The following is a 10532-nucleotide window of genomic DNA, read 5'->3' on the forward strand; positions in this document are numbered from 1 at the left end:
AATCATGAGGACCTGCCAAGTGGTATGATAGCATTGTTTTATACATGTCCTTGGCTAGGCCTCAGTTTCAAAATCAGTCCTTGGTCCTTGGCCTTGGCCTCGGAAGCAAGTCCTTGGTCCTTGGCCTTGGCCTTGGAAGTCAATTCCTTGGCCTTGGGAGTCAAGTCCTTGGCCTTGGCCTTGGCCTCGGGTTCCCGGTCCTTGGACACATCCCTGCAAATAGTACGTTCTTCTTTCAGAAAGTTGCAATGGCAAATCTTGACCAGCAGACGGCAGTGATCAAAATGGCCATGCACGTCCAAATAGGTCTCTTTTGTGGGGTCAAAATAAATAATTTGGGTTTCTTTCAGAAGGCTGCAATGACAAACGGTGACCAGCAGGCGGCAGAGATCGGATGTTTTCTCGATGATCATTTCCGGTTCAGCGTGGCGCATTGCGAGGGAGTAATAGAGGGAGAGAAATCCAAAAAGAAAGATGGCGATGGAGAGACAAAATGTGACTGTCTGATCGACTTTATTTTTGTTTTTCTACTTACGGTTGAACAAGGTGCACACGGTATGTTATTTCTGCTGATTTGTTTCATGTCTTGTTCAACGGATTATTGATTGTTGTTGTTGAAATGTCTTTTAGTTTTCAAGATGTTCCACGCATAAACGTTTTTGGACATCAGTTCGAGGCGTCGTCCTTGACCGGGGTAGATACACAGGGTAATAAGAAATAATCTGGTCCTCTTTCAGAAGGTGGCAGTGACTAACTCTGACGAGCAGAGGGACGCTATCGGCGCTTGGTGTGCACGGCCAAAGAGGGTTCTCGCGTTTGAGAGCGAAGAAGAACTACACACAAGGTGGAAAAACCGGTGAAGAACGGCCGTTGTGAATTCATTGTAACGTTGTTTGGAATCAGAAATGTTTAAAAAGCCATTAAATGTCACAGGGGGGCAATTTTGTGTTCCTGCTGATTTTTCGATTGTCATCAAAAATCGTGTGGTATTCTTCAAGGATGTTGCAATGACAAACTATTACCAGCAGATGGCAGTAACGGACTTCTGTCGTGCACATCACAATGCGGCTCTCGCAACTGACAGCGAAGAAGGTCAATACACAAGGTGGAAACAGCGAGGAAGAACCACCGTTGTGAATTGTCATGTTTTCGTTCAGAAATATAAAAAAATCCATAGAATGTCACAAAATGATCTTCACAGCGCCTCCTTTATGTGTAACTGCTGATTTTTCGAGGGAAACAACTAATTTGATCATCTTGAAAAGAGTTGCAATGACAAACTGACCAACAGACGGCAGTGATCGACAATCCGTGTATCATTCGTTCTTTCGTTTTTCAACTGCCATTCGAAAACAAAAAATTAAAAAGGAGACTGACAATTTCGTTTTTCGTTTTCTTAATCCAACATGAAAAACGAATAGATGCCTGTTTTTTCATATTTCGATTTTAGGCTCAGATCAAAAGTACGAAACGGAAAAACGGGCCACTGGACTGAATTAGATTTTTATAATTAATTGTTTGCATTTACGTGACCCGGAAGTTCTGTAGGCTAATGAGAATTACCAGCATACTACGAGAGGTACCTATCGCAGCCATGGATAGCTATGTCTTGTTTCGAGGAGCCAAGCGTGTCACCCTGAAGGAGGAGGACATGAATGCTGACAAAATCAGCAGAATTTTCCAGGTAAATATTTTGACAAATAACTTTTTTTGTGAAATTGGACCCATGTTGCACCGCTCATTGCACCTCAACACGCTAATTTGAGATGCGTCGACTGATTCACAACAGCCATTTTGGCACTTGGGGTGACTGAAGTTACACAGCTTTAGCTGCAATTGCTAACCTTAATGCTCAACGTAACAGACCGCGTAACGTATTTGAACCTGTAACACCTACTGCGTAGTCCGCGTTTGGTTGCCTATTTTCGGATAGCGTTTTTTCTGGCAGTATGCCGTGTTATGCTGTTGACTGAACTAACCGACCGCCAAAGGATTCTGTGTTGCAGTTAGTAAATATCTAGTAAATGAAAGTTTTGTCTTTTACAGACAGATGTCTGTGCAGCTCAACTACCCATGTCCAAAAAGAAAAAAAGATAATTTTGCACTTTCTGTTCCTTGGACACATCCCTGCAAATAGTACGTTCTTCTTTCAGAAAGTTGCAATGGCAAATCTTGACCAGCAGACGGCAGTGATCAAAATGGCCATGCACGTCCAAATAGGTCTCTTTTGTGGGGTCAAAATAAATAATTTGGGTTTCTTTCAGAAGGCTGCAATGACAAACGGTGACCAGCAGGCGGCAGAGATCGGATGTTTTCTCGATGATCATTTCCGGTTCAGCGTGGCGCATTGCGAGGGAGTAATAGAGGGAGAGAAATCCAAAAAGAAAGATGGCGATGGAGAGACAAAATGTGACTGTCTGATCGACTTTATTTTTGTTTTTCTACTTACGGTTGAACAAGGTGCACACGGTATGTTATTTCTGCTGATTTGTTTCATGTCTTGTTCAACGGATTATTGATTGTTGTTGTTGAAATGTCTTTTAGTTTTCAAGATGTTCCACGCATAAACGTTTTTGGACATCAGTTCGAGGCGTCGTCCTTGACCGGGGTAGAATCACAGGGTAATAAGAAATAATCTGGTCCTCTTTCAGAAGGTGGCAGTGACTAACTCTGACGAGCAGAGGGACGCTATCGGCGCTTGGTGTGCACGGCCAAAGAAGGTTCCCGCGTTTGAGAGCGAAGAAGTACACACAAGGTGGAAAAACCGGTGAAGAACGGCCGTTGTGAATTCATTGTAACATTGTTTGGAATCAGAAATGTTTAAAAAGCCATTATATGTCACAAAATGATCTTCACAGGGGGGCAATTTTGTGTTCCTGCTGATTTTTCGATTGTCATCAAAAATCGTGTGGTATTCTTCAAGGATGTTGCAATGACAAACTATTACCAGCAGAGGGCAGTAACGGACTTCTGTCGTGCACATCACAATGCGGCTCTCGCAACTGACAGCGAAGAAGGTCAATACACAAGGTGGAAACAGCGAGGAAGAACCACCGTTGTGAATTGTCATGTTTTCGTTCAGAAATATAAAAAAATCCATAGAATGTCACAAAATGATCTTCACAGCGCCTCCTTTATGTGTAACTGCTGATTTTTCGAGGGAAACAACTAATTTGATCATCTTGAAAAAAGTTGCAATGACAAACTGACCAACAGACGGCAGTGATCGACAATCCGTGTATCATTCGTTCTTTCGTTTTTCAACTGCCATTCGAAAACAAAAAATTAAAAAGGAGACTGACAATTTCGTTTTTCGTTTTCTTAATCCAACATGAAAAACGAATAGATGCCTGTTTTTTCATATTTCGATTTTAGGCTCAGATCAAAAGTACGAAACGGAAAAACGGGCCACTGGACTGAATTAGATTTTTATAATTAATTGTTTGCATTTACGTGACCCGGAAGTTCTGTAGGCTAATGAGAATTACCAGCATACTACGAGAGGTACCTATCGCAGCCATGGATAGCTATGTCTTGTTTCGAGGAGCCAAGCGTGTCACCCTGAAGGAGGAGGACATGAATGCTGACAAAATCAGCAGAATTTTCCAGGTAAATATTTTGACAAATAACTTTTTTTGTGAAATTGGACCCATGTTGCACCGCTCATTGCACCTCAACACGCTAATTTGAGATGCGTCGACTGATTCACAGCAGCCATTTTGGCACTTGGGGTGACACAAGTTACACAGCTTTAGCTGCAATTGCTAACCTTAATGCTCAACGTAACAGACCGCGTAACGTATTTGAACCTGTAACACCTACTGCGTAGTCCGCGTTTGGTTGCCTATTTTCGGATAGCGTTTTTTCTGGCAGTATGCCGTGTTATGCTGTTGACTGAGCTCACCGACCGCCAAAGGATTCTGTGTTGCAGTTAGTAAATATCTAGTAAATGAAAGTTTTGTCTTTTACAGACAGATGTCTGTGCAGCTCAACTACCCATGTCCAAAACGAAAAAAGATAATTTTGCACTTTCTGTATTTAAAAAAAATGTTTTACTGAATCACATTTGCAGGTCTCGTGGTTGAGCCCATGGTGTCATCGTGTTGCCACAGCATTGTTGGCTGCAGGATCTGCATTGAACAATGGCAGAAAAATTCTACAACTTGCCCAAAATGTCGAGGGGATGAGTTTGACCTCAATATGCAAAAACTCTCCGGACTGTCTGATGCATTGGCTGTGCTGGAAAACACACTCTACTAGTTAAACTATACAATATATAGTCATGCTGTGAATTGTTCAGATTGTTTCCACTTGACTGTTTTTTGCATTCAAAGCACTTTTGACTTGAAATGTCTGTGCATCTAATTACTTTACCTCTTCCCAGTGTCTCTTGACAGTTGTGCTCAGGTAGCTCATATTTACACTGTTTTATGTTTTATTTGTTAATGTTTTCCAGAAGTTTTGTGAATTTTACACACTGAGGACTTGGTTGTGTTGCTACACTTTTTACATTACAGCTGAGTCTCAACACACAAATGTAATATTTTTTCTATACCTGTGTAAGACTTGAAATGTTAAATAAAACGATATTATTCAAAGAAATACATTTTTATTTGCCAAATTATTCATCTTACAAACATAGGGACACATGACAGATTTGTAACATGTTAATCACTTAGGTCTTCAAAATGTAGAAAAGAGAACGAATCATTTGCTTATTCAGTTACTCAAGAACATCACAGACTGTGAGCAAGCACAACTTGTCACTTTTGCGTACAAGGCAGGGAAAGGAACTGCTTCGTACGCAACAGTGCGAACGAGAATAAGTGGATCCCGAAGTAGCAGACACTGACAAGGCTATTGTCTCAAAATAATATTTATTACAAACGAAAAAAACTCCGTCTAATGGAAAACAGAAAACGCTGGTCAGAACGAGAACCAGGAAATAATGAAATGCGAAAAAAAAAACGCTTGCGAAAAAAGGGCAAGTAAAAGGATAAGACAATATACTAGGATAAGAGTATCTTCAGACTAATCCCCAATGGGATGACGAACGAGTAGCCAGCAACAATCGAATACAGTGTACGAGCATGGGCAATAGCAGTGGAACGGCAAGCAATACTCCGGCAATGAGACGACAGCCGGAGTGCTTAGATATAGCAGGTGAAATCATACACAAATGGACAGCAGGTGTGCAGGCAGCAGAATGAACGCCTGCCACCTGCTGCCAAATACGGAATATGACACAACTAAGTTTTTATTTTTCATACATATCTTGCAGCTGCATTAATTAGGCAGATTAAAGCATCTTGGAAAGGACCATCGTCATTGTTTACCACATGATTAAAAAGAAGAGAGATAACAGGGTAGGTCTCTGCAAAGCTCTGTTCTGCATGACATCTGCCCTCGTCTGAGGAAAATGGATCAGCTCCAAAAGAGGACTCCCAAGTCAGCAAAGATCCCAAGTCTTGCTCATACATGTTTGCCACAACAGAAGCACATGGCAGCAGCTCCTCTGTAACTCCAGCTCGGCAGCCATCTGCTGCCAATTTATTCAGTATTCCTCGACCTAAGATATGGAGTCAAAGCAATAGGCCAAATGGATTGGGACAGGGAAAAGATTAATATTTCTTAATTGTAAATAATTATTACATATACCTGGGATCTTGTGTGCATTCCATGAACCCACCTCTCTGTGAAGTCCAATTTGGCTTACTTGACATGTCAGGTTTGAGATGCGGAATCTCGTGAGGTTGTCCTCCATGTTCACAACCTCTTGGTCAAGCAGGTGCACCAGAGCCCGTTTCAGTGGATAGTTTACACGATTGTTCACCTCTGGCCACATCCTCTCCACTCGAAGGTTCTGTTAATCAAAATTCCAAATGGTATATTTCAGGGAAAGGGCGATACAACGGCAAAAAAAACAACAACTTCACATTCCTAATTTTTTTTTTTAATCTGAATCATCTTAATATTATACTATCCTTTACACAACACTCACCCTTGTTGATGTGGTTTGGAGGTATGGTGGCCTGCTGAGGTTGTGTCTGTAGCAACATGTGACAACATCTATCTCTGCATGTAAAGACTCAGGTAAAACTCCCTGCCGTAATCAAACCGAACTTGGTCCCACATGCCATGATTCACGACTGCAGATCTGGGGAAAAAAATAAATAAATAAATCAAGCTAATGTTGTTACTGCAATAATTTTAGCTAAATCAATAAGAGTGTGAATTTAAAAGATAATGCAGGCCAGAAAAGTTATGACACTAATAACAGTGGTTGTGAATATATTCACCTGTACACATCCTCATAAATCACAGGATTATTTTTTACTGGCATGGTCGAATGTGCAACAATTTTGCTGCTGTAGCCATCAACAGCCAAGACATGGACGACGCCAATCATCCCAAGCTTTTCGTTTTGGTCTCGATGAAGTTTATGACCCATATATTCAGCATGGTAGGGAGTTGGATTTAAATTACGAGCACCCTCAAGAAAAAATGAAATAATAATTACAAATTACAATTACAAATAATAATAACAGAATGAAAAATAATCTGAATATAGGTTATGTCCAGGAAAGTTCTCAGAACGTGAGACAGATAAGGTTGGATGTTGGCTCAATACAATGATGAAACTGCTGAAGCTGCAGCTGCATACACATGCAAGCAGGTTATCCGTGCAGGTATTTCTCAGACTATCATCTGCCTATAGTCTAGGTCCTAGACTATCATGTGTTGGATATAAATATAGTTGGTTATGCCATGTAGTCATTGTTATTAATTATTTTCATAGCTCGGAGCTATCCCAGCCCAGTAATCTCTGAGTCTATGTTGTCTATATGGCTAACATTTACAACATGGTAGCCTTAAGTGTAAATCTGAAAGAAAACCTACCTCATATATTGATCGAAGCAATGCACTTTCCAGCTCCGCATCCGACAAATGCCCTTTTCTCCTCAGATTTTGCTGAGCACAGAATCTTCTGATGCTCATTTCCGAGCATTGCCGAATGCCCATCTGCTGCAACTTCGAAGAAATTTCGGCGTGGGTCAAACCGCTGTTGAAGAACTGTTTGACTATAGTAAAGTGTTGTTCCATCGCCGCCATGCCGCCATTGCACTACCTGAACTGTTGCGCGCAGAACTTCGTAATTCTCATTAGCCCACAGAACTTCCGGGTCACGTAAATACAAACGATGAAATATAAAATTCAAATTCAGTCAAGTGTCCCGTTTTTCCGTTTCGTATTTTTGATCTGAGCCTAAAATCGAAATATGAAAAAAACAGGCATATATTCGTTTTTCATGTTGGATTAAGAAAACGAAAAACGAAATTGTCAGTCTTGTTGGGGGAAGAGCGGCCTTTCTCTTCCTCCGCGTGTTCGTTAATTTCGGATGATGAGGATGGTGGTTAACAAAATAAAGGCTGAAGTCGATGTACAGTACCTAGAGTTTAATTTTCTTTTTTGCAGTTTACGAATCGATTTGGGCTCCTGAGAGTCTCAGATCTCGTCAGAAGAGCGGAGAGAAAATACAGTCATGAGATTATATAGAGACAATATGATAATGAGAGGCGGGGAGATACGCCTCTCATGCAAATCCCGGAAACAAAGAAAGTAACATGACATCTGACCCGGTGTGGCTGGAAGAAGTTGGGAGTGGTGAGGTGAGACCAAACCACAACTACCCACCATTTGGTGTGGTGGCAAGTTCCAGAACCCCCGCTGTGCATGCATCCTGAGATAAGAGTTCTTCCCAGGGGGGCTTAACAGCAATCAGGGACCTACCCAAGGTGCGGGGGAACAACAGAGGACACTTGGGGGACCGTTAATCAACCAAGGAGGAAGAAGATAAGATTCAACACTACATACGTTGTTTTAAGTGTGCAAACAGATGTTCAGGGAAGAGACTGGGATCAATAGTACTCATAGTAAAGCGCAGTCCCTCAATAGCTGCAACACAGAAACTAAAGATAACAGTTCCTCTTTTGATGTTGACATGTCCTCTGGAGGGGTCCTGAGAGTGGTGGGGGTGAGGGGGTACCAAAGGTGTTCGTAATCACAGTAAGCAGGAAATACCTTCAACAGCTTTCTACATTGTTTATTTCAAGTGTCTGAACAAACACAACCTACAGAGAGGAATAACACCTTAGTGATCGAATCTAACTAAGAGGAGAGGAATAATACTGTAACAATTGAGAGGACTAATACTGTAACAATCAAATCTATCTAACAGAGAGGAATAACACTTTATCGATCAAATCTAACTAAGAGGAGAGGAATGATACTGTAACAGTCTCCTTTTTAATTTTTTGTTTTTGATTGGCAGTTGAAAAACGAAAGAACGAATGATACACGGATTATCGACTTTTCAGGGTAAGAAATAGAGCAAGATGGTATTCTTTCATCAGATTGCAATGACAAACTATGACCAGCAGAAGGCAGTCATCGACTTTTGCCTTGCAGTTCCAAATGGAGCTCTCTTGTGAGGTATTGAGAAATAAAATGGTATTCTTTCAGAAGGTGACAGTGACTAACTCTGACGAGCAGAGGGAAGCTGTCGACGCTTGCTGTGCATGGCCAAAGAAGGCTCTCGCATTTCAGAGCAAAGAAGAACCATATACAATGTGGAAACAGTTGAAGAAAGACCGCTGTGGATTGTGTTCAGAAATGTTTTTAAAAGTCCATGAAATGTCCCAAAATTATCTTCACTGGGTGGCCATTTTGTCGTATTGCTAATTTTTCGATGGCAGTGGGAAAATGTTATTTTTAAGAAGGTTGCAATGACAAACTATGACCAGAAGAGGGAATAGACGGACTTCTACCGTGCATGTCCCAATGGGGCTCTTCTCGCAATTGAGAGCGAAGAAGTTCCAAACAAGGTGGAAACAGGGGTGAAGAACGACCGTTGTGAAAGAATTGTGGTGTTATCAGTAGAATAACATAAGAACTTCATTTCCCAGCATGCCACAGTAGTTAGGTTGCAGAGTACAGTTTGGAAGTAAAGAGTCCCACGAGTGCTATCCAGCACGCCTCGTCTCCTTTATTTTATATGTCACGAGAGACAACACATGGTGTCAGAAGTGGCCGTGAGCAGCCTCGGAGTGGAAAGGTTTGCCACGAAAGAGCTACGAAAGCACGAGCGAGAGAGGATTTGGAGTCCCCGGCCGTGTGAGTGACCGCGTGATTGGCGAAGCTACATGCTAGCGGAGTTAGCTACTGTGTGCGTTGGCTCTCAACTGTGAAGTGAAAAGACAGATTAAACCAGCAAAAGAGAATTTTGTGCCCGACGTGGAGGATAACCAACTCCAGAAAGCTGACTTTTACCCCGTTTTGCTGTCATGGATAAGTTGAGTCCACCTACTTCCATGCAACTGACTGGTAGTCTTGCTGATAACTGGAAGCGTTTCAAGCAAAGATTTACTATATACATAGCAGCAAGTGGAGCAGGAGGTGATGATGAAAAACTGAAGGCTCACATTCTTTTGCATGTCATTGGAGAAGATGCTTTGGACGTCTACAACAGTTTTCGTTTGGATGAAGCTAATTTGACTTTGGCAGAACTGATGAAGAAGTTTGAAGAGTACTTTGTGCCGAAACAAAATGTGACCTTTGAAAGGTACAAGTTTTTCACGCATGACCAGCAGCAAGGAGTACCTTTTGATCAATACTTGGCAGAGCTACACACGCTGAGCAAAACATGTGAATTTGACACTCTGAGAGACTCATTAGTGCGAGACAGGATTGTTTGTGGAACAGCGGATAATGCACTGAGAGAAAGACTGCTTAGAGAAACTGAACTTACATTGGATGAGTGTGTCAGTATGTGCAGAGCAGCAGAGACCACTAAAGCACAAGCTAAAGAGCTGCGAAGAGGAGAAACAACAGTGCATGCGATAAATAAAGCACAACGGAAGAAAAATACATTTTCCAAACAAAAAGACCAAAAGGAAAAAACTACAGAATTTACATGTGGTAGATGTGGAGGCAGCCACAAGCCAAAGTCTTGTCCAGCATTTGGAAAATCCTGTAACAACTGTGGAAAAAATAACCATTATGCAAAATGTTGCAGAGCCACATCAAAACAGAAAGTTCACACAGTTGAAGAAGATGACGATAACGAGGAGTTTATCGTGGATGTGGTACAAGCTTGTACAGCAGAAAAGGAAGAATGGATCGTGCCAATAACAGTGAATGACACAATTATACTGTTCAAGTTGGATACAGGTGCACACACAAACCTAATATCAATGGAAGACTACAAAACACTGAAGACAAAGAGCAAAATTCGTCCTGTAAAAACTAGAGTGAGTGGATACACTGGAGAACGTGTTCCTGTTCGAGGTGGATGCATTGCAACTTTCAAACACAAAGATCGGCAGATTAGAGCACAGCTACTGATTGTGGATATGAGTGTACAACCAATCCTGGGACTCAGTGCATGCACAAAGCTCAATCTGGTCAAAAGAGTGTTTGTTGTGACATCTTCAGAAGCGGAAAATGCTCAGGATGTACTCATGGAAGAGTAT

At 41.6% G+C, this 10532-nt stretch overlaps 3 long non-coding RNA genes across 3 annotated transcripts in view; 1 reads left to right on the plus strand and 2 right to left on the minus strand.

The window, feature by feature from the left end:
* Positions 1-8364, minus strand: part of LOC109513065 (uncharacterized) — a 13705-nt gene extending 5341 nt beyond the window's left edge. The window contains exons 1-2 of the long non-coding RNA XR_002167650.1: positions 8298-8364; positions 2969-2970 (exon numbers count right to left, since the gene is read on the minus strand). This is a non-coding gene — a long non-coding RNA (uncharacterized LOC109513065). The remainder of the gene's footprint in view (positions 1-2968; positions 2971-8297) is intronic.
* LOC109513064 (uncharacterized) lies at positions 3232-4265 on the plus strand. The gene is made up of 2 exons (XR_002167649.1): positions 3232-3609; positions 4073-4265. It is a non-coding gene; the product is annotated as an uncharacterized LOC109513064 (long non-coding RNA).
* On the minus strand, positions 5251-7342 carry LOC109513063 (uncharacterized). The gene is made up of 4 exons (XR_002167648.1): positions 6300-7342; positions 6002-6157; positions 5659-5863; positions 5251-5569 (listed from the first exon to the last, which is right to left on the minus strand). It is a non-coding gene; the product is annotated as an uncharacterized LOC109513063 (long non-coding RNA).
* Positions 8365-10532: the final 2168 nt, after the last annotated feature.

Source organism: Hippocampus comes, unplaced genomic scaffold, assembly GCF_001891065.2.
Source record: "Hippocampus comes isolate QL1 unplaced genomic scaffold, H_comes_QL1_v1.1 scaffold180, whole genome shotgun sequence".
In the NCBI taxonomy this organism is placed as follows: Eukaryota; Metazoa; Chordata; class Actinopteri; order Syngnathiformes; family Syngnathidae; genus Hippocampus; species Hippocampus comes.